Source organism: Stegodyphus dumicola, chromosome 1, assembly GCF_044657685.1.
Source record: "Stegodyphus dumicola isolate Sdum_Otavi_A_Nest chromosome 1, ASM4465768v1".
In the NCBI taxonomy this organism is placed as follows: domain Eukaryota; kingdom Metazoa; phylum Arthropoda; class Arachnida; order Araneae; family Eresidae; genus Stegodyphus; species Stegodyphus dumicola.
Window position 1 is genome coordinate 262,560,260 of NC_140768.1, and position 22,571 is coordinate 262,582,830.

The 22,571-nt window shown below is 33.7% G+C and overlaps 1 protein-coding gene and 1 long non-coding RNA gene across 6 annotated transcripts in view; one reads left to right on the plus strand and one right to left on the minus strand.

The window, feature by feature from the left end:
* The window catches only part of CYLD (ubiquitin carboxyl-terminal hydrolase CYLD), a 200,480-nt gene that overhangs the window by 113,484 nt on the left and 64,425 nt on the right, over positions 1 to 22,571 (plus strand). The window lies entirely within an intron of this gene.
* The window catches only part of LOC146999540 (uncharacterized), a 155,658-nt gene that overhangs the window by 111,501 nt on the left and 21,586 nt on the right, over positions 1 to 22,571 (minus strand). The window lies entirely within an intron of this gene.

The following is a 22,571-nucleotide window of genomic DNA, read 5'->3' on the forward strand; positions in this document are numbered from 1 at the left end:
TACGAGAATGTCGAAACCTGACTTCTAGAATGGTTCACCTATATCGCTTTTTCAATGTACCTTTAAATAGACTTATAATTCAGTCAAAAGCTAACGAGATTCCTGAAAATTTTAGGCATTCAAGGTTTCAGTTGTTTCGTGGTTTGGCTTTGCCAGTTCCAAAGGAGACACTCAATCTGTGGTGAAGCAGATAAGGTTGATGAAGAAGGAGCAAACAACTGCTTTCGTGGATTTGATCAACTGAGAGAAAAAGTATGCCTCGTATGATTTCTGCAATATGGGCGAAATTGGACTTTTTTACAATCTTTTCTCAAGTTTTAGCCTTGGAATAAAAGAAGACAATTGTCAAGGTTAAGCACGCAGTAAAAAACGTTTGTTTTTCCTTGTAATGCAGACGGCAGTGATAAGCACCGTCTTTGGGTAATCGATAAGTCCGAGAAATCACGTTGTTCTAAAAACATAAACTTTACTTTACCTTCATCTACTGTCGTCATAAGAAAGCTTGGATCGACAGCTCATCATTTCGTAAGTGGATTCATCGTTTTAATAATCGAATGATGGCTCAGAATAAGCATGTTTTTATGACATTGGACTGGTATTCAACCCATAGCAAACATGATCTGAACTTAACAAATATAAAAGTTCATCCTTGCCCAAATGCAAAAAGTCGTCTTCAGTTAGTCATATAAGATAGTCTCTCTCTTGAAATAATAGTTCTGCGCAAGATTTGATTAAGGTATTATTGCTCGTGTGAAGAGGCCTTATTGCAAGCAACTTGTGAGAACTACAGTTAGCACAGCTGAAAGGGAGATGGAAACTCCACCTTGTGGTGTGCTTTATGCTATAAAAGCTATCGCGCATCCTGGAAATCCATGCCATCACAACACTTACAGCAGAGCCCGAAGACATAAACGCTACTCCAGTTGACGAGTTAGAGGGTGACAGCGATACTACTTCACCTAACGATTGAAATATTCTCCAAGACATTGCGGACCCTGGCTTTAGCTTTGAGAAGTTTGTTACTGCAGATGACCATGTGTATGTGTGCCGCGTGTGCTGCAGTAGAATCTGATGTTGTTGTTGCAGTTGAATCCGATGTGCAAAAAGTGTCATCAGGAGAAAGTGAGGAGGACAATATCATTCCGGGAAGGTATTCGAAAGGTTCCAGACATCCGCCAGGAAGTGTTACGCGTCATGGACACTTAGAAAGTTTTGTTGCCTCGCTAATTTTACGGAAGCCATGAGTAGAGTTAGTCGTGAAGTTAGCAGACATTTTCGTTCTCATGTGCTACCGTGCAATATACAAAAGTTTTCCGCCAGCAAATTATCTGGGAGTACATTTTTTCAAGTTAAGTGCAGTAATTAATGTAGTACTGTAGTGTTTTCTATGACAACATACATAATCTATTGTAGTATGTATCCAAAAATAAACTTTTGAGTCGCCAGTTGACACGAATTTTTTTAACACGAACTCTCGATTTTTGGTTCCATTCGATTCATGCAATAAACGAGAGTTTATTATATAGTAACAGCTGTTAAATGATTGAGTTCCTGTGTAAAAGTATAATATGGAAATATTAATAGTGTAAAAGAACTATTAATATTTCCATATTACACTTTTACAAAGTGTAAAAGAACTGATGATCACAACTTTAAAGGGTGATAAGTGCATGACAGAAGAACTGGTGGAGGCGGAAGCAGAGTTAAGTTAAACGAAAAATCGTTTTAATCAAGAATATGTATAAGAAATGATGTTTGATATTTACAAGAATTATTCAAATGAATGACCAGATACTTTTGAGAGTAACCAGTATTTCTGAGAACATAAATTATTGCAGTTAAGACTTTCTAAGGCGAATATTTTCTAGTGGGAGGGGCGAGTCATTGTCTTAAAGAAGTCCTTTTTATTTTATATGTTTATTTATGTTCTTAGAAATACTGGCTAGTGTCAGAGATGGTCTCCAAGAGACAGCTCAGGCAAGTTGGAAAAATTTTGGTTTAAATTTGGTTTTAATAACATTTGATGTTTGACATTACACTCTAGTATTGTTAAAATTTAAATTCTCTTTCGATCCACCAAGTCATTAAAAAAAATAAATCCAAGTTATTTGTGCATTGTATATATAAAAATAATTTGGAAAAATGTAAAGGTGAATACATAAAATTTTAAAAGATGGTTTTTATTTTTTTTATTGATGTTCTTTGTTCATTTCTGATAGCTTAAAAATTCGCAGCCATTACTATGTTTCATTAACGTCAAATTAGCGAAAAGTTAACAAGTTAGACATGCTGTAATTAGAGAATAAATCAATTATTTATGTTTGAAGTTGTATTCCATTTTCTGCGTTCGGTAATAGTGTTTATAATTAAAGAATGTTATTTATGTGAAAATAAAAAAAAGAAGTTTAGTGTTAATTTTTTAAAAAAGGTTAAAGTTAGGAATAATAAAATAATTACGAAATATGTGTGGTGTCGTAACCTTCGTCTGCTTCATTTCAGACACTTTCAGTTTATTAAAAGATAGAGGGTTTCCTAGAAACTTTTGAAAACGACGACAGGGGAAAATATATATATATATATATATAGACTTGTTCGTAAATAAGCGAAGAGGAGGGTTGAGAAGAAAGAAAAGAGAAAAAGGCCTCTAAATATAGCGTGTCTGAAAGTAAAACCGTGTATAGTGACAGCTGTCTTAGTGTGGATTTCATTTTGTATTTATTTAATTTTTTACTCATGCATCGTACGCGCTGTCATTCACTAACGGTTTCGTTTATTTTGCATTTGTTTAAAGTTTCTTTACTTTTGCTACTTTTCGACATTTCTGAAAAATTCAGAATAAAAGTTCCGCCGATCAAGAGGAGTCCATGAAATTTTTACTGTTTCGATGATTTATTATATTTTCTTACGTTGTTTTGGCATTATATGCTACCAGTGTTGAAATATCTTAAAAGTAAAGTGTTATTTTCGTAATTTTTTTTTTTTTTTTTTTTTTTTTTGCGTGAACCTGTTTGCGACATTAACTATTTGGAGCTTTTTAGTTTCTTTTCATTTTTAAACCACTATTAGTCTAAAGGGCGTTAGCCAGAGGCGCTATTAATTTCGTTTTGGCATTTTGCGTCGAGAACTTTAAAAGTCTGCATCTCTTTTCAAATTGTTGTCACCAAATATTATCGCCCTGTATTATATTTAAAGAAATTAAATAATGAAGAATCTGCATAAATTTATGTATGTTTCTCGCAATGTGATAAAACAACGGTTCCTAGAGCCATCAAATTTTGAATAACGTACGTCTCACCCGAATATGAGCATGTAATTTGGAATTTGTTTTATTATCTGTTTCATATTTTGTAAAGCATTTATGAGTTTTTGATTAAGAAACTTAACGATTTCAAAGCGAGCAATGGCAACACTATACAACAATAACAACAAAAAAAAAAAAAAAAAAAAAAAAAAAAAAACCTCCACCGCTCGAGACTGTATATCCTAAATTCTAAACATATTCTCTTTTTAAAGTACTTTGTAACATTGCTGTTGAATTGAAATTTATGGTTTAAGTGCGAAGGACATGTTATTTAATAAATAAAGGTAACCCACAAAACGTGAAAAAAATGCCCCTTAGGGCGTAAGATAAAATCTAACAGATTTCAGACGTATTTAAAATTTTTTTATTCATTTGGAAGGCGGGTTGGTCCCATGCGAGCGGTCTGAGTTGCATGGTTGGTTTTCGTGGTTTTTCGTATGCTTAACATGAATACAAGTCAGTTTCTTTTAGATAACCCTCCATGGAGACTTCCGTGTCTTGAGGAAGATAGGTAACGTCTGCTTCGCCCCCTTTCAAATAATCTAACCTATGTTTTTCTTAATCCATTTCACGTGTTACTGGCGTTTGGTTTGTGTGGTGAAATCAGATAGTGTGAAATGTCAAGGAAATTCATAGTGCTTATATGCAATGAGAGAACACGAAATAGGATAAAGTAATAATTTTAATGTTGGAAACATCTTTAGCGGAGTTTCCAAAATCTCATTACGTTGCTTTATAGTTCACTGCTTTGACAAATATTGATAATACTCTTGCCAAAGCAACCTATGGCTTGACCTTAGGTAATCTTCAGCTTGTAGGTCACTGAAATCCCTTGTGGGCAGACAAACACTGTTGATCTGCAACCGTGAGGGCATCGGAGTATGCTCCAATTTAATTTCAATTTAAGTTATCTCACTATTGCGCTGCCCCTAAGTACTAACTGTAGGTTGATCCGCAAGTCACTTTCAGTCTGTAGGTGAATAAGTCAGGTCACTGGTAACGAGTAACTTTCAAAGGCATTTGTGTGTTCCGATTTAGTTTAAATAAAATAATAATAATAATAATAATAAAACTAAATTTATTGCGTTGCTTGGCAACGGTGACCTGTTTAATTCAAGTTGCAGGTTAGTGGAAGTAACGACATTATCGGATAGCGGTGACCAGCGAGCGACGTTGAAAACACGAGTTCTCAACGGCCTCCAACGACACTGTGTTCCTCCTTTTAATTTTAACTGTAAAACTATTTAAATTTATTGCGTCACACTAATAAGGTCACTGAAAGTGAACATACGTGTTTATATGAATTAACGCCAACTATTAGATGTGTTTGATGGGTACCAGTATGCTTAATTCTAATTTGAAAATATATCTAAATTAACTCCCTTGCCTCACACTGGTGAGTTATTGCTTTATCTCCGATGACTGTAAACTAGTAAATCCTGGAAGACACGTGATTTAATTTTAATATAAGCAGCTATTTAAATTTTCTGCACGATTTTACATTGGTGACCTATGGGTTGACTCCAAGTGATCCTCAATTCATGAGTCGCTGGTGATCAAAAGCTTTGATGCTAATGTGCTTGGATTTAATTTTAGTTTAAATATCTGCTCAGATTTACTTCACCTTCGGGGGAAAAAAAAATTTTCGTGACAGTTGATTGCTAAGGAAATCAAGTAGTACTGAATTGGAAAGAATAGTAAATTATGTTTAAGCATAATTCTAGCATTATTCGAATAAAAAACGAAGTTTATGTCTGAAAACGGTGAACAAATATTTCAGGCTGAGACGCTGTTAAAGTCTTTGATAGGTTTCCTATGTATTACAATACAATTTATGATTGTACACTCTTCAGATCCATACCAATTACGTTAGCTAATTTCTAAATAGAAAAGAAGGACTGTGCTTGTCATAGAACACTACTTTGTTTTAATTTGGGTCTTGGGAAATAGTTTATTAATATTTAGACTGTCATGCGTGTACTTTGTTTCATATTGCTGCGTTTTTGATTCAACGAAAGAATTAATAATAAAAATTACTAATCCGAGTTTGACTTGCTTTTTATTTATGAGTCATATTCTTGTGTTTGTAAATGATTTATTTTACGTCTAAATAATTTAATATTGATGCCAAGTCATTTGTTTATTGGTTTTTCTTCATATTACTAATTATTTCCATTGCTAAAGTGCATTTCCATTTTTTTAATCCGTGAGAAATAATCGAAAATATATTTTGTTAATATTAATAAAGGAAAGAGAAATTTTTTTCTTTAAGCAAATCAATCCACCAATCGGCTAGTAGTTAAAATTGCTGAACACTGTTGTTGTTGATGGTTTTTTTTTTTTTTTTTTTTTTTTAATACTTGTTGAATCTTGGTGAAGGACTAGCTTCATGGGCATTTTCATGACTTGCTTCTCCATGTATCACGCGAATACGAGCTAATTTCCTGTAGAAAGTTCTTCACAAAGGCATTCTTTCACTTTATACAGATAGCCTTTACTTTCTTCACCGCAATCAATTAAACAAAAAATAATTAAAAAACAAATTGTAATAAATTAGAGTAGAACTATGCTTAATTCTTTTTTCTATTTAATTTTGGTAATTTGTTTTCAAATCAGTTATTATAAAAACAATAACTTAATGTATTGAAAGTTTTTAAATCATCTTTTGAGTAGTCGATATACGCTATTTTTTACAACTTGTGATAAATATTTTCAGTTTTGCCAGATTTGCCGTTTATGTAGTACTAATAAGCTCCCTTTTTTTTAACGAATCGAATAGCGCTTTAAGTTAAAATGACTAGCTAACGTACATGTGTCTGTTCAACGTTCAACCTTTGCTTTCAAACCTGTCTCGAATAATTTTTTTTTTAGTATTAATATTGAACTCTCGTCTAGCGCACTGAGAGAGCTAAATTTTCGGTTAACTCGCCTAGCGCACCGAGAAAACTAAAATTGTTTTGCTCAATAATATTTCTCAGATTGTTTCTGATTACTCTCTCTTTCGAAACCATTACTTGTAAACATAAACATTGATCAGTTGAGTTCTTCTGTAGTGGTTTAAAAGTCAAGATGTTAATTTATTTTCGTACGTACAAATATTTGTTTTTTCCTTTGCAATATTTTTTGTAATTTCAATCGAAACTGGAAAAAAATTATTGCATCCTCCTAAAAGTAGTTCAGAATGGGTACGGGGGTGAGCAGGAGAATCAAAACGTTTAAAATAAAATGGATTTTTAAAGTTCTTTTTTCGAGCATTTCTTTTTACTAAATAAGAAAGTATGTAATTGTTATTTTTTACCAGCAGCTGTCCATGCCACGCATGTCTGCATGTTCATGCCATACATATTTTTTTCTCTTCCACTTTTTGATTATATTAACCACGATGCTGATGCAACTGCTAACGCTAGGAATAATAACTAAAATAAAAATACATGAATAATTAGAGTAAACAAAAACTAAAGTGGGCAATTCGTGCATTAAAACTAATTCATCTCATACAACTAACATCAAAACTGTTGTTACGAAATGCCCAGCCACGGTAAGATAGCTTCCCCGCAAAGCGGGTTTAGGGTTGCCAAAAAACCGCTAGGAAAGACAGGGTTGCGAGATTTGGAAAGAAATCGCCCATTTGGCGATATGCCATAGACGGAGCGAGAACATTCTAGAACGAATTCTTACCGGTTTATCCCACTTCTAACACCAGTTGTTGCGTTTCTACGGGTTCGTGGATTTGGAGGGATTGATGAAGAATCAAAAGGCAATTTATTCGTCAGATTACACAGGAGAATTCCAAAGACACGTTTACAGCTGTTGAAAAAGTACGCTGAAACAATCAGCAACACAGCCTTCACAAGACAGCTTCACGGCAAAGCTGTGAAGCTTCAGTGAAGACAGCTTCACTGCAAAGCACTGAAGTACATCTTTCGACTCGGTCGAACCTGAACACACTGTTAGAGAGCTCAACGTACTCACGATACTCTTCACGATAAACTCCGAGAGAGCCGGAAATACAATACCACCCATTCGTTACTAGGGAAAAGGGACATTACGATGGTGGAGGTGTAATGGTTTGAGCAGGCATTATTTAGGACGGTCGCACACCATTGCATGTGTTTCAGTAAAGCTCACTGACTGCTATGAGGTATAAAGAGACCTTAGAGCCCTATGTTAGATTTTTCAGGGGCGCATTTGGTCCTAGGTTCCTGTTGAAGGATGACAACGCTCGTCCACGTAGAGCTCAACTCGTCAACGATTACCTGAAAAGTGAAGATATCCGCCGCATGGATTTGCCAACTAGATCATCTGACTTTAACTCTATTGAGCATGTCTTGGACGCTCTTGGGAGAGGAATTTCATCTCTCCTTCCTCCTCCAAGAATCATATGGGAGTTGAAAACTGTCTTGCCGCTGGAGTGAGATCAACTGCCGCAGGGACTCCTCAGCTGCCTCTTGTCTAGTATGCCGTCACGCCGGACAAGCTGTTTGGCTGTGAGAAGGGACTATACTCCAAATTAGACTCATTTTCAGTTCGATAACACAACGTGGATTTTGGACATCCCTGCATTCTCTTTTGATAATCATGCGCACGTAAAAATTAGTTTTGAATGGTATTTCTTTCTCAATTATAAATGTATATTCATTTTGTAAAGCAGCAAATAAGTATATATTAAATTTTTTAAAGTTATATGGTTTTAATAAAGTGTTCTCAAATGCTTTATTTATTTATTTTAGTTGCTCTGATTTCTTGGTCATATGGGACTAAATAATATTACTCGATTGCTTTGCACTCGAAAATACCAAATTGTGCCATAAAAATAAAGTGTATAAATCGCATAAAATAAGGAAAGTAAATCTTATATGAATAGAATAAAAGGACCACGGAAAATGCATAAAAAAGGGGATCTCTTATCTTTCGAGTTTCAGTTTGCGAAACGTGATACATGTGTTCTAAAGCAGAGCATCTGGGGATCGTTACTGCCTTGCCTGTTATGCAGGAATTTTTCTTTATTTATAAAGAATTTATTTGCTCAAACTGTCTTTTTGAGCGCCTGCACAGGATCCCTAATAAAATATGCTTTGTATTTCTCCTGTATCATTTAATAATTTTCAGTTTTGTTTTAAAAATTTACTTCTTGTATTTGAGGTTTAAAAATATTAGCAAGCTTTACAATTCATAAAAAGCATTAGTCCTAAAAGTACAAATGGAGAAGATTCGCCTGCACAAGTTTCCTGTGCCATATTCAAGTCTGACAGGTTGAATTGGTAGAATATTTAAACATCATACTTTGCTTTTACTAGGATTATTTCACTTTTTAAAAATTAATTAAATGAATGACTGAATGAATGATTAATTAAATGAATTAATAAAGCCTGTAAAAACATTCAAAGAATTATATACTGCTATAAGGCCTTTCGAATATAACATCTGATTATAATGAAATTGTTAAATTTCTAAGATAAACCTGGATTTAAAGAGTTCCTGTCTATTAACACAAGTGCATAAGCATGTTAGATCAAATATGAACGAACTGCTGGTAAGGAGAGAGAGATGCCGTCTTTTGTTTTAGATACGATCCATCAAAATAATGACCATATGAATTTTTTTGGGGAAGATAATACGATTCTCCTGTAGGGTGTTAACTAGATCAGTAGCATCGCAGGATATTATATATATCACTTCTGGTAAAATTCTGGTGTCTCATATGCTTACGCCTTTTCTGCCCTCTCCTGTTGATCCTTATAAAGTTCGAATGTTTGGTGGTGTCACTTGATTCCATATTCTTTTAATAGCTGACGTCGAAATACTAAAGGCATTAATTATATCAGGCAGGCTTTAAGACAACATGCTGCTGCAAAAAACCGTCAGGTAGGTCTTAGCACGTAAAGATTGTCAGTCATCATTCGGTAGGCTGACACTAATGTAAATTGATGTCATACTTTTCCTTTTCTTCATCTTGATTCATGTAGTAAATCATAACTCACTATGCTCAACTCCTGGTTATTCTGAAAATGAAAAATTGCTCCTAGCATCGTATGATTCAAAAGATTATGTAGTATCATAAAGTCATAAGAAGCTATCTCAGTCTGTTGAGAAAAATTAATAAGTTTTCTTTCAAATCTCAAATTCCATCATTAGAAGTCTTTATATGAATGCTTTCCATGTGCGTCATCTTTCTCTAGCTCTTAACATCACACGTCATAAAATGTACGTCATATAATAATTTATAAAAAAGTAAAATAAGTAACCCGCCAGGTGACTGAGGTGCATCTGTAACTGACCAAAGTTTTAGAGTGAGCCACCTGATCAATTTTTTAAGTGCAAATAATAAGGAATCACAGTACATTTAGTAAGTAATTATTCGTAGTACTTTGAAAAAAATTTTATTCTATATTATTTTAATAACACAATTTTATATTATTATTAATATAAATTACTATTATTTTAGCAAATTTCTTATTTTATGCTAATATCATCGCTCTATATAATGCATAAAAAAGACAGATTGAAAAAATAAGAAGAAAGAATTTTAGAAAAACTTTTAGGAAGACTTAAATGTAGAATTTGCAGATAACAGAATAGTTTTGAAATTTGTTTTACAAATAATGGAGCTGTAAAGCTTTAAAAACTTATCTAAAATAGAGTATCAGTTTGAATGATTATTATGAAAACGTAGGCTGCGGTAAGAAATTTAAAACGATAATGTTATCTGGCGTGTTAAAGTTATGGTAAAATAGATTGTGTAGGATAGTTGTTCATCCCCCTCTTTTGCTTTCCTTTTAAATTCTGCGTCGGGGAGGAAGCTGCATCAACTCTTTTCGTTCGAAGAGCGCAGTACGAAGATGTCTTGGAATAAAAGTTGTCAAAATCATTATCAGGTTCTGTATTCCTCCTTACTTGCTTGGGGAACATTTAAATGACCTGACTCGGAACAGGGAGCTTACTAAAGCTATGTTCAATAAATGTGGGGAGTAGACAAGATACACAGGAAGGGTATACGAAACCCTTTATTTTTCTCTCTTTACAATGATTTCCGGACTTCGGAATACAGAGACCAACCACTTGTGGTCTGAACGTAAGAATATAGAAATATTAACTAAATTCTAACTAAACTAACTTTGGATTAATAAACAAGTGTCTACTCGAAGATTGGCCGTATATTAACAGAAAGGCCGTATGTAGTACAGAGAACTGTTAACACTACGATACGTTTAAAATTATCAAGAGGATTAAACCTCTGGCCTTGAAGGCAACCAGCAACCGAGTAAAACTGCTAAGGCAAGCGGCCTGCTTCTACTAACTCCTTCCTCTCTCTTGCTTGAAAAAAAAAGCCACAACTTAAGTACTTGGCGTTCGCAAGACAAATTTGCATGAATAAGTTAAAGCTTTTAATTCTGGCCGGAAGTAGAAAATAAGAAGTGATAGTAAAGATTTAAAATAAAATAAACGTTAGTAAAACTTAAGATCCTTACGTCATAATATCCGGAATTTATCACTGAATGGAACTTGTCAAATGATTAGAATACATCCAATGTCTGCAATGGCAGAAAGGACAGCCAGGCGAGGTAGTAACACCAGTGCTGTAGAAGAGTTCTAAAACTTGCAGTAAAAACTGCATGAAGACAATTTTTTACAATGAAAGTCTAATAATGACTTAATGGCCTGGATGTATTCTTCAAAAATGGAAGCTATAGAGTCATTAGGTTATTTTGAAGCAGGAGACAAAAAAATGGACGGTGACCTCGCCGGTACTCGAACCTGGACTTCTCGAATACATGCCGAATTGTGCTACCGTTACACCACGAAGGCATGTTGGAAGGAGGGAAAAAGTAGGATGAGACACTTAAGCGTTGAGCCAGTCTTCCTTTGGATAATAGTTCAAAATAAATTCAAGCAAATATGCCTTAAAGTACTTCAGAGATGGTCTCGCATTTTCTTTGGTGCCAGATAACAAAATGACAATTTGTATTTTAGTAATTTAAGCAGCGAAAATTAACAGAGATTGAAAACACGGGCAGTGGTTGAAGACAAGCTGCTGAGAACTCTGATTTCATCGCTTTTTAAAGGAAAGATTTATGAGTTTCAGTCTTTCACTAGAGGAATAATTTTGCTAACGATAAAGTGGTAGTCTTTTGCATTTTTCAGAAATCATCAGCAACAGCTTTTCTCTTCTATTTTATTGAGCTCTAAAGTAGTCTCTCCATTGCAGCAATATCCGTAAGACGTCTGAGGGCTTTAATTTGAATCTTGTGTGTAATACTGTATAAAGTGTTTGATATAATAGAAAAGAATTCCATTCCATAATCCAAAGCGTATATTTTGTAAATGGTAACAGAGTACCTGATTGGGATCCTCAAGTTATGATGGAAAGTTTCTTCAAGAATTTAAATAAATGCATATTCCTATTCATCTTTTATCGGCTCATTTGTTACATGATAATCTGCTATCAAGGAATATACCAAAGTAATGAAAATATAAAATTTCCATTGCATCATAATTCTAAAGTTTTTAAAACTCCATTAATTTTATGATTACTATTGCAAATATCTGCAGCAATTGAGAGAACAGCTGTGTCAATAGCAAAGGCTTCATAAACTTTCTGGTCCAGCTAAGCTTCATAATGTCATTTTCATTGGACACAAATTTGCTTTTAATATTCAAAATTAAATTCATCGATGATAATATTAAAAAGGACACAGTTAATGGTGGCAACATAAGGTAAGTCCTTTCGCTGTTGAACATATCTGGAAAAGAATAACTAGTATTCAAGTTGTAGAGTTCCTCACTTTGTAATTCTAAGTTAAAGTTGGAAGTGAAGAATCTTAAGAACTGATAAGCGAATAATCGCTTAAGTTCGGGTGACAAGAAACAACAAGATAGAAGGGTAACTAACCCTTTATTATTTCAATAAGATTTAACAAAACTTCGCCTGGAACTGTACAAACAAACCGACGCTTGGGCTTGAACTTAAGAGACTAAGAATTAAACTAAAACTAAGATTAACTAAAGAAATATAGCCGAAGCTATCAAGATTCAAATCGAGTTGGCCCCTTAACTTATTTGACTCTGAAGCTTAGTAAGGGGCTGAGTACGGCCGAGCGTAATAACAGCTTTGAGAGGGAGAGTGGCCAGAAAGGCAGACGCGCGTAAATCAGAAACTCTGATTCTCTCTGACTCTCTCTTACTCTGTCTTAACATCGTGGTTTAAATACCGCTCCTCCTCATTAAATATTCAGCAAGATTCCAAAACTACGTTCTGGCTGGAAGTAGTAAGTTGAATTTAAGAATCTGACAGGAAAGGACCTTTAACTTGAAATTTAACTGTTAATAAAATTAACATAATCCTTACAAAGTTCTGCTATTCGCTTATGGCCATCAGTTTCGTTTTTCAAACTTTGTCATAAATAGTTTAAAGTAAATGAAGATAACAAAATTTGATTTTTTATAGTGGAAAGTACCTTTGATGTGTTGAGAAGTGTGAGGAAAAGACAGAAGATAGTTATATAGTTCTGAAAATTAAAATTATATTTATAAGAGCTCTGAAAATTACAAAGATTTGTTTTTCGTATCCATTGACAAATGCATTTTTTCCTTTATTATCATTTTAATAATGAAATAGTCTTTCTGTTTTTTGTTTTGTCTTTAATGACTAAATGATGTGACAGTTTGTAATCGTGTAAATATTTCATTAATTGCGGTTCCAGGTAAGGTCACGATGAATAAGGTAAATAGGCGGGCAGGCTTGAAAATAAAGTAGTAGTATCGAAAATGAAAAGATTGTCTTTGCTTTGAAATCATTTTGACTAGTCCAAGTACTTTTTAAATGATAATTAAATGCAAAACTCAGTGTAACTGATATGTCCGCATTCATTCCAACTTTTACAGAACTGTTTTTGTAAAACCGTGTTATTTTAGTTAATCATAAGAATCGTGTCCAAAAAAAACTATCCGATCATTTAGAGCAGAATTCTTCAAATTGCAGGCGCGCTAATTAGAAAAATTCTATTGTTCCATAGCTTTCAGTAGTATTTTTTTTGTTATTTATAATTTTGTATTTAAAAGCTACTTCCTTATTTAAAAAAAAAAAAAAAAACAAAAAAAAACCTTAATATATATTAGAAAATATTGTACTTTTTCACAAATTACATCTTTGGTGAGGTTGTAAGGATTGTGTTAATTTTATTAACAGTTAAATTTTAAGTTCCTTTTCTGTCGATTCTTAACTTCAATTTACTACTTCCGGCCAGAACGTAGTTTTAGAATCACTCTGAATACATAATGAAAAAGAGCGGTATTTAACCGCGAAGTTCTACTTGCTGAGTGAGAGAGAATCAGAGTTTCTGATTAGCGCGCGTTCGCCTTTTGGGCTTCTCTTTCTCAAAGCTGTTATTACGCTCGGCCGTACTCAGGGCCTTGATAGCTTCGCAGTCAATCAGAGTTAAGGGGCCAACTTGGTTAGAATCTTGATACCTTCGGCTATATCTCTTTGTTTAGATTAGTTTTAGTTTACTTCTCAGCCTCTTAAGTTCAAGCCCAAGTGTCGGCTTTTATTGTACACTCCAAGACGGAGTTCTGTTAAATCTTATTTGAATAATAAAGGGTTATTTACCCTTCCATCTTGTTGTTTCTTGTCACACGAACTCAAGCGATTATTCGCTTAACAGTTCTTAAGATTTTTCACGTTCAACAATAACTTAGCATTTACAAAGTAGGGAACTCTGCAAGGTGAAGAGTGTTAGTAAAATTTCACGGTTCAAAAGCAACGCAAGTAAAAAAGGTTTGAGAAACCTTTGCCTTAGTGTGGATAAATAATGCCTGTCTTAAAATTTAAATAAGTACCCGAAAGCTTTATAAAACCGTAAAATTAATAAGACATAAATGCAGCTGTTTAACCTCTTTAAAAGAGTAGTTACTTATTGTTCTCTTTCCAGAGTAAATAGTTCTCTGCTAAAAATGTATGAAACAGTTTTTATCAGAGAGACGGAAGTATACTAAAAACCGCATTACAAATTTTCAACATGGAGAGATGTATAATAAAAAATGCAAAATATATTGCTTACATAGATTATGACAAAATCGTGAGTATTAGTAATCGTTAAGCTGCTTGCTTCACTGCTGAAATATTTGTCTGTTTGCTATTTTACTTATACAGATTTATTATGCAACTTATTTAAAATAGTCCAAACTATAAGTAATGAGTTTCAGTCGAAGAAAGTAACCATGGTTTTGCGCGAAATGAAAATCTGATTACTCATTTTCGACAATTTGTAGTGTGTGTGCCGCGTTCAACTTATTTCCGATATGCAGATTATTGAGTTTGTGTTTCACTGAGTGCTACTTTTTGATAGGAAAAGAAATAGACAGGTGTTTGCATAAAAATTAGGCAACTGCGGAGTTTAAAAAAGCTGCTGTCTGATGTGGGTTTCCTGCAATATATATGTCTGCCATGGGATTACTTGTTGAAGGGATGTTAATTATCAGTGTGTTGCAGTGTAAGCTTTTTTTTCTTATTTAATTTGAAATAAATCTGAAATTGCATAATTAATATGATATAAGTGTAGGACTCTTCCCCTTTTTCCCCTTCTTCCCTGTGTGTATGTGTGCGTCAGTTACTTATATTGCAAAGTGATTCAAAATATTGCACAGCTAAATATCTCTTGGATAGTTATTTGGTTTTATATAAATGGTTCCAGTTTTCGAAATGAACCAGATAAGCTAGGCATTAATAGTTCGAGAGTTTTCACAATTTTACACCTTTAGTAAAATTATGCAAAATTTAAAGTTTACTAGAGGGCTAGAGGGGAGGGGGTAATCATACGAGAAAATGTTTTGTAGCCGAATTAGTGAAACAAAAGAAATAGTATCCTCATACAATTAAAATTACTTGGCATGTCATTAATTAAAGTTTAATATGTGGAACTGGGGATCATATGTAAACGCATACAGTATGGAAATTTTTATATGTATTATATATCTCATAATTTAATGCGTAGAAGAAAACACTGGATTTTTTAACAGCTTTCTACATTCGTCATAGCTGAGAAGACAATATTTCGAATGCGCAGAGTCGGAGCCTGGAACTCTTAACAGCTTCCGATAACAGTCATGGGTGAGCAGACAGTAATGGTTGAAGGTTAAAATCTATGATGACGCAGTTAACACCCTTGAGCTTGAAGAATTTCCAGTCTTTATTTTCGCACATATAAAATCATCTCAGTAGATATCTATCCAATCATAATGAAATCCGATACATTTCTATGATTTAATCATAATGAAATGTGATAAATTTCTATGTACATTGGCTTTTAAAAAGAAATGACGAAGGCAGTTAAAGGTAAAGCGGCGCGATGTTGACAGAGCAGCAGTGAGAGAAGGGATAGTTTATTGTGCCAAGATTGTTTATACCAAGTCTGAGGTATAAGTAGAGCTAATCTATGATTGGCTAATTTGACGTTGTTTCATAACATAGAAGATTCTCGACTTTGGGAGAACAGATAAATTTAGGGGGAGATCTCCATATCTAAAACGTGAATTTTTTGAGGTCGCGAATAATTTTTAAAGCAACTATCGTATTTTCTTATATCTTACGCACACACACACACACACACACACACACACACCAAAAAAAAAAAAAAAAAAAAAATAGATTCTGCAGTAGAACACAGGTGGACAATGAACGGCTAGAATTTTGATGCTGTAGAATGCTGAGACGCCGATCCACAAGGAATAAGAAATTTGGCAGTCAAGGTATATTTAATTTAACTTTTATTTCAGTAAACATGTTTTGGCCACAAACAAGTTGGCACATTTATTGTGCTTATTTGAAAAAGTTTACATTTTTGATAACTTGGTAGTAAGAAAGCAGAAGCAGCAGCAGATAGACAGCAGTCCAGCTAGGCCAAAGCGTTGAAAGCAAGTGCGTTATGTTCAGAGTGAAATCTTAATTCAGACTGAGTTGTGGTTCTCTATGCATTTTGATTGGAAGGTTAATATTGTTGTAAAATTACTATTGGCTGTTTTAGTTTCATTTACATCATCAGAATTATGTAAGAGTCATATGACATAAATTTTTCTCGAAATGTCGCAATGCAAATAGAAGTTACTATTTTTAGAATACAGAAGAGAATCCATTTTCACTGCTAATTTAATCTTTTTACATATTCTTTACATATTCTTACATATATATATACTGTATAAGAGAGTACATAGCAAATATGTTATATAATGAACTAGCAGCTGCGTGACTGTTTTACGAAATGCTGATATAATTACCCCGGCTTCTATTATCGTTCCTTGAACGGACTCAATAAAGTTAGATAAAGCTAGATAAATTAATAAATAGGTATTAAATAAAGGTAGATAGTGCAGTTGGACAATACCCATATTGCAAATAGTTAACCAATGGGTATGCCCAGCACTTCAACTTGAACCTGGTTGAATGTGTAGAGTTCCTCACTCTTTTTGTACAAAAATGAACGTTGAGGAACCTAGTGAACTTGTTAGCGATTTATCGCTAAGTTCAAACAACTAAGACGTAGACTCGAGGATGTTTAACTACCTTTTATTTCACTCAAAATAAGATAGATGAACAGTCGGCCCCTTTCTAGAGGCTTACAACAAAGTCTTCACTTGGGCTTAAATTAAAAAATAAGAAATAAGAGCTAACTCAGAACTAACTAAAAGAGACTTAGCCGAAGCTAACACAAATCTAACCTAGTTGGCCCTTAATTTAAACTAGCCGGCGAATATCAAAAGGCACGTAATATAAGGCCGAGCATAACCGCTTCTAGAGAGACTTAGCCTGAAGAACGCTACTCAGGATTCCTAGTTGTCTCTCACGAAACCTTCCTTAAATACTGCTTCTAACTCATTTGCATTCAACGCGATTCTAAAAACTCATTCTGGTAGGGAGTTGTAAGTTAAAACAAAAGTCGATAGGAAAGTATATTGAAATAAAAATAACTGTTATAAAATTAAAATTACCTTACAGACGAACTAGCGACATGAGATTTATGTGATTTGTTTTCCTCTGTGTAAGGTAACACAGTGTACATTTCAGTAAGTAAGGTAACACAGAGTACGTTTCAGTAAGTAAGGTAACATAGAGTACATTTCATAAGTACATTTAAGTTTCTCTTAGAAAATTCTCCACTAAAGCAGGTAGTCCTATTGCACTTTTCCGTAATCAAATTACCGTTCCAAGTGTAAACATAAACTTTTCACAAACATTTAACATTATATTTCATAACACATTTGGATGTGTTTTTAGCCAGTAGTTTTGCTTTAAATTAGTTTTTGAATTAGAAAACATTTACAGTATTTTTCAAATATTGCCCGTTTGTGTCTGAAGGTATCTGGAATCTTTAATTTAATTTATTTATTCATACAGTTTTTATACTGTTTGTTATCAAATACCTTGAAGGTCGGTATTAAGGTATTGTTTATTTCACATATTGGGCAATAGAAGGTGTGGCCACTTGAAGGAAATATTTGTCGCAAACCTTATGCGTAGACAATGCCCCGAAATAAATTCAGAGCTATAGCCTGAATAATTAAGTCTTTTATTTATTAAATAAGGATGCCTTCACGCTGCAATAATTTGTGGTGAAATAATACCAAAGGAAGTTAATTTTCTAGTACCTGTGTTACTGTGTTAACACCCTTTTTTAAATTATATTATTTTATATTCTGTATCTTGTGTTTCTGTGTGATTATTTTTAAAACTAGTAGGGTAATCGTAACTATTTAACTGAAAGATGGAGTAGGCGTTAAACTGGAATATATGCGCAACAAGATCAGATTGCAGTTTCTTTGTGATATCATGGCTTTAATATTTTTACTTTTTTAAATATTAAAAAAATTAATAGCCAATTTTCCATTGTCTTAGATTGTGATTTGAAATTTTTAAACTGCATTTATTATTAATGCAATCATTTTTAATAATCAATTAACTTATTTTATGCTACATATACGTCATAACGTTGTTCCATCGTACCTCACTTTTTTAACTGTAAGTTTAATGTAAAATACTGAGACACATATACATATTAATAGCTGAATTTTTCTTGCAGAAATTTATCACGTAATAGAGACTATCTTAATTGCTTCTTTCGACATTTTCTTTGCGACAGAAGTTCGGCAAGCACTGCTGCCGTTAATCTTAATGTAATTGGAAACAAAACAATAGCATTTCTTCGAAGACACCCGCGCGTACGTGTCGCACAAGAGGAGCTTTAAAAGGCATTTTCTTTTCCTCTCCTACGCAACTACCACCATCCCCAGATCAATCAATAGAGCGACGCTGGCGCTGCGTGGAACACCGCTCAACCACGCATACACGCATTTTCATTTTGCCGTGGTCGAGCTTCACGTAGAGCGCGCGCGCTAGGAAGACGGGACCTCTCTCCTGTCCATCCGTCCGTCCCTGGACTCTCTTATTATTTTTTTCTTCTCTCTCTCTGTATTGTTTATTAATATCTCACCATCCCTGCGGTGTGGAAGGCAGCGGACTGTCCGAGCAATGCCAATCTGAACACTACCATGGGGTTGCTGAAAGGTCAAATCTTGCCTGATTGCTTAGATCTAGGAATAGCAGACTTAGTGGCTGACAGCAGGAGCACGAGAATGCTGTAACACACGCTTTGGAAAGCCAGTTTGTTTTGTTTTGGTTTTTGTTCACGCAAGCCCCTTGTTGAAAAATATGCTGTTTTATATCCCCCGTTTTATTGGTCCGGTCATCGAACATGTTACGGAGTTCGGCACGGTATGAAATTCCCTCTTACGAGGTGGTACTCTTTGGATCTTAGATATCGTAACTGGAAGGAATAATGAAGTTCTGGTGTCATCAGTGTGAGTATTGTTTTATTCTGATTCAAATTTTTCCCTATAAATATGCCATTCTTTCGAATATTTCAACTGCAGTGCATCTCTGAATTATGTTATTTTTGTGGTTTGCATCCACTGAGTTATGTTCTTCCAATTAAAGTACAAGAGATTTTTCCTTTTTAGGAAAAGGCTTTTTTAAAATTAAAAATTTAACATAAAACTAAGAAAGAAACTGCTGCTATCATAGTTTATAAAATATTATTCTTTTTATAGAATTACTCTATGCTTTGTTTTCTTGTATTAAAACTTCTTTGTTTATTTGTGTTAAAATAAACTCAGCAGTTGCTTTTAAGTTATTTCTCGAGAATGTCTTTTGTACCGGAAAGGTAGGACGTTCATAAATGTTGATATTATTGTTCTATATTATTGTGTTCTTCATTAGATAACATGTTTATTCTTGAAATTTAATACTTCTAGCGTGATTGTTTTTATATCATGAGAATGCACAGATGTAATTTTTTTTTCTTTAAATATATAAAGAATTTTCAATACGTTGAAACAGTAACGAATTGCTGGGGATTTATTCCAGTGATGAAGTTTTCTTACACAAACAGCTTTTTATTTTAAACATTCTTGTGGATTACATATATAAATGTGTAATATTCATGCAGAATAAGTATAAGAGGCAGGACGCGTGCATTCATTATGTAAAAAATTTGGAACATAAATCTTACATCTTAAATGTAGAAACTCCGGGTTTGGAAGAGAAAGAAAAGGTTTAAAATCCGAGCATTATTACATGTTCTCGGTTGTTTCTCTAAATGATACTTCTACTAAAGTATTAGCTATTGATAATGTTAGGCTGTATGATATTGTATGAAGTTTAACATTTTTTTGATACTAGAAATATTTTTGATACTAGAAATAGAAAGCTATGTTTCGACGAGCAGGCATTCTGTTATTATACTACTGCTAATGAAAAGTATCGGAATGTTATTAAAAAGTCTAAAGTATATAGAATACTATTAAAAGTGTAAAATATTTAAAATGGCTTGCTTTTTTGCTCCGATAATAAGGTGCTGTTATAATTTGGAAGAAAAATGACAGGTTTTTTTTATCGCATGTATTAGTAGCAGCTTCTTATTATATTTGGATTTAAGGCTTAAATTCAGCCCCATTATCCCTTCAGTTTTGTTATATTATATAAAATTTTTATTAAATTGAGAAGAAGCATGTTTGCTATGTTTTCTCTCAATATTGTTGAAGTAATTAAGCATCTAAATTAATAATGGGCTGAAAGCAGAGTTTACTGTCTTAATGCTGTGTTCGAGAATTTGCGTGCGCAGTAAATACGTAGATTCTTTTTACGCAGTGTTTCTTTATTAGTCAAATGTTTGATCTAGAAAGGCCTTCACGAAGACATACCTCCTCATAAACAGATAGCTCACGAGTTGCTTTGCCTGAATCAATTCACATGGTCTAACCAAATGCTTGCGCAATCAGCTATCAAGCTTTAGAATCCAAAGTCAAAATCTCGTCGAAAAGCACCAAGCACTGCGATGTCGTTTGACTTAATTACCTTGAGAAATTCCAAGCCTTTTTATATTAGAATTAACTGTTAATTATGAAACTAATAGATTCAGGACTGGATTAACCATTAAACAATATAATCATATGCTTAAACAACAGGGAAAGGGAGCACCACAGAAAGATCCTTAGGTGTTCAGCAATGGGAAAAGCTCTATCTTAATCTGGCATAGACTGGATGCATTAATTCGTACGCAATATAGCAAATGTGTTCTCCCAGCGTACTTTTACAAACTACTAAAAGTTATTTATTTTTAATCTTTGCTTTTAAAATTAAAACTATATTGGACTGTCATACATTAGTTAATAGACAAACATACAGGTTGTGAAAGCTAATTATTACCTCTCGACAACCTAGGCAGTCAGTTGATTAAACAATAAATAAAAAATAAATAATGTGTAGTTTTTTTTTTTTTATGGGGGTAAAAATGTAAGTCTTCCTTGCCCAAGAGAGAGTTGTTTAAGATATTTAACATAAACGAAATATTTGTGATAACTAAGTTGATGAATTATTTCTAATTTTATGTACAGATGAATTACAGATGTGAATGTACAGAATGCATGGAAGTTTTTTTGGTTAACCTCATATATAACGTGAATGCGGAACAGTTCCTCTTGAAAAGTCCTCCACGAAGGTATCCTTTTCCTTAAGCTGACAGTTGTCATGTGCTTTGTTTCGTTGTGCCAATCATTCAAGCACTGTGCATTGCAATAAGGCTTCCATATAAAAAAAAGCTGATTAAAGGATTTTAGTTATTGCATTACCAAAATTTGGATGACGATGAATATTTCGATACAGATAGCTGATAGGTTGAAAAAGGTGCAGTCTCCGATTTGTTTTTCTGAATGAGAGGAAAATATCCTTTTCTTTTTTAAATCATAAATTCAGTAAAGAAGGTGCTGTCAATACTTGATGTACATGTATGCGTACAGCCAAGGTGTTAAGAAACGAACCTATGTCTTCAATGAACTTGTACCGTTTTACGCTTAAGAAGGAGAGGTTGCTTTCTAATTCATTATCAGCTCCATATTTTTCCTATTAAAACATCATGTATTCCCCCGTTTTGTTTAATGTAAAGTTAGATTTTATTCAGGCTTCGCCAAAGAGTACTTGCACAGAAGTGTAAGAAATACAAGAGAAATGCATAGTTTTTCAATCACTTTTTTTTTTTTTCAAAGCATTTTTCCTTTTCATGAAATATTGTTCAATAAATTAATCCTTTCGCGTCATTTCTATAACCCGTAACAGATCCTCCTCACCGCTTTCTTTCAGTTGGGAAAAGTACTAAAACACGATGACGTCATTTCCACTTTACTGTGCAATCAGACGGATAATAGAATTTCGTCACGCCTTGGGGCATGAGCACTCACATGAGTGACTGTTAAATAGAATTTTTTTAATTAACCTCTGGAAATACTTAGGGACCTGTTTTTTATTTGCCTTAATTAATTTAAAGCAATTTATTATATTTATATATTTGTTCATCACTTGCAATTTTTGAAATCGATTTCCTTATTCGCCATTAATTGCTTAACGATTGATTATACGTCTTTAGTAAGGCAATTAGGATTTTTTCTCCAACACGCGACATGCTTCGCTTTTGTTATTAGTCTGCGCCAAATTTATCTTTCAAGTTATAGGAATACTTTACTTAACAATATACTGACTGGTTGGTTGGTTGTTGTAGTTTACCCCAAATGTAATGTGAATATGAGCCACTTTCCCTCAGAGAGACCTCAACAAAGGCATCCCTTCCCTTAGGCAGATATCCTCGCGTCCTTTAGTATAGTCGAATAACCTAACCTAATAATGAATTTAGTTGACAAAGTAGTCTTTTCCGAATTAGCCGAAGTTTATAGT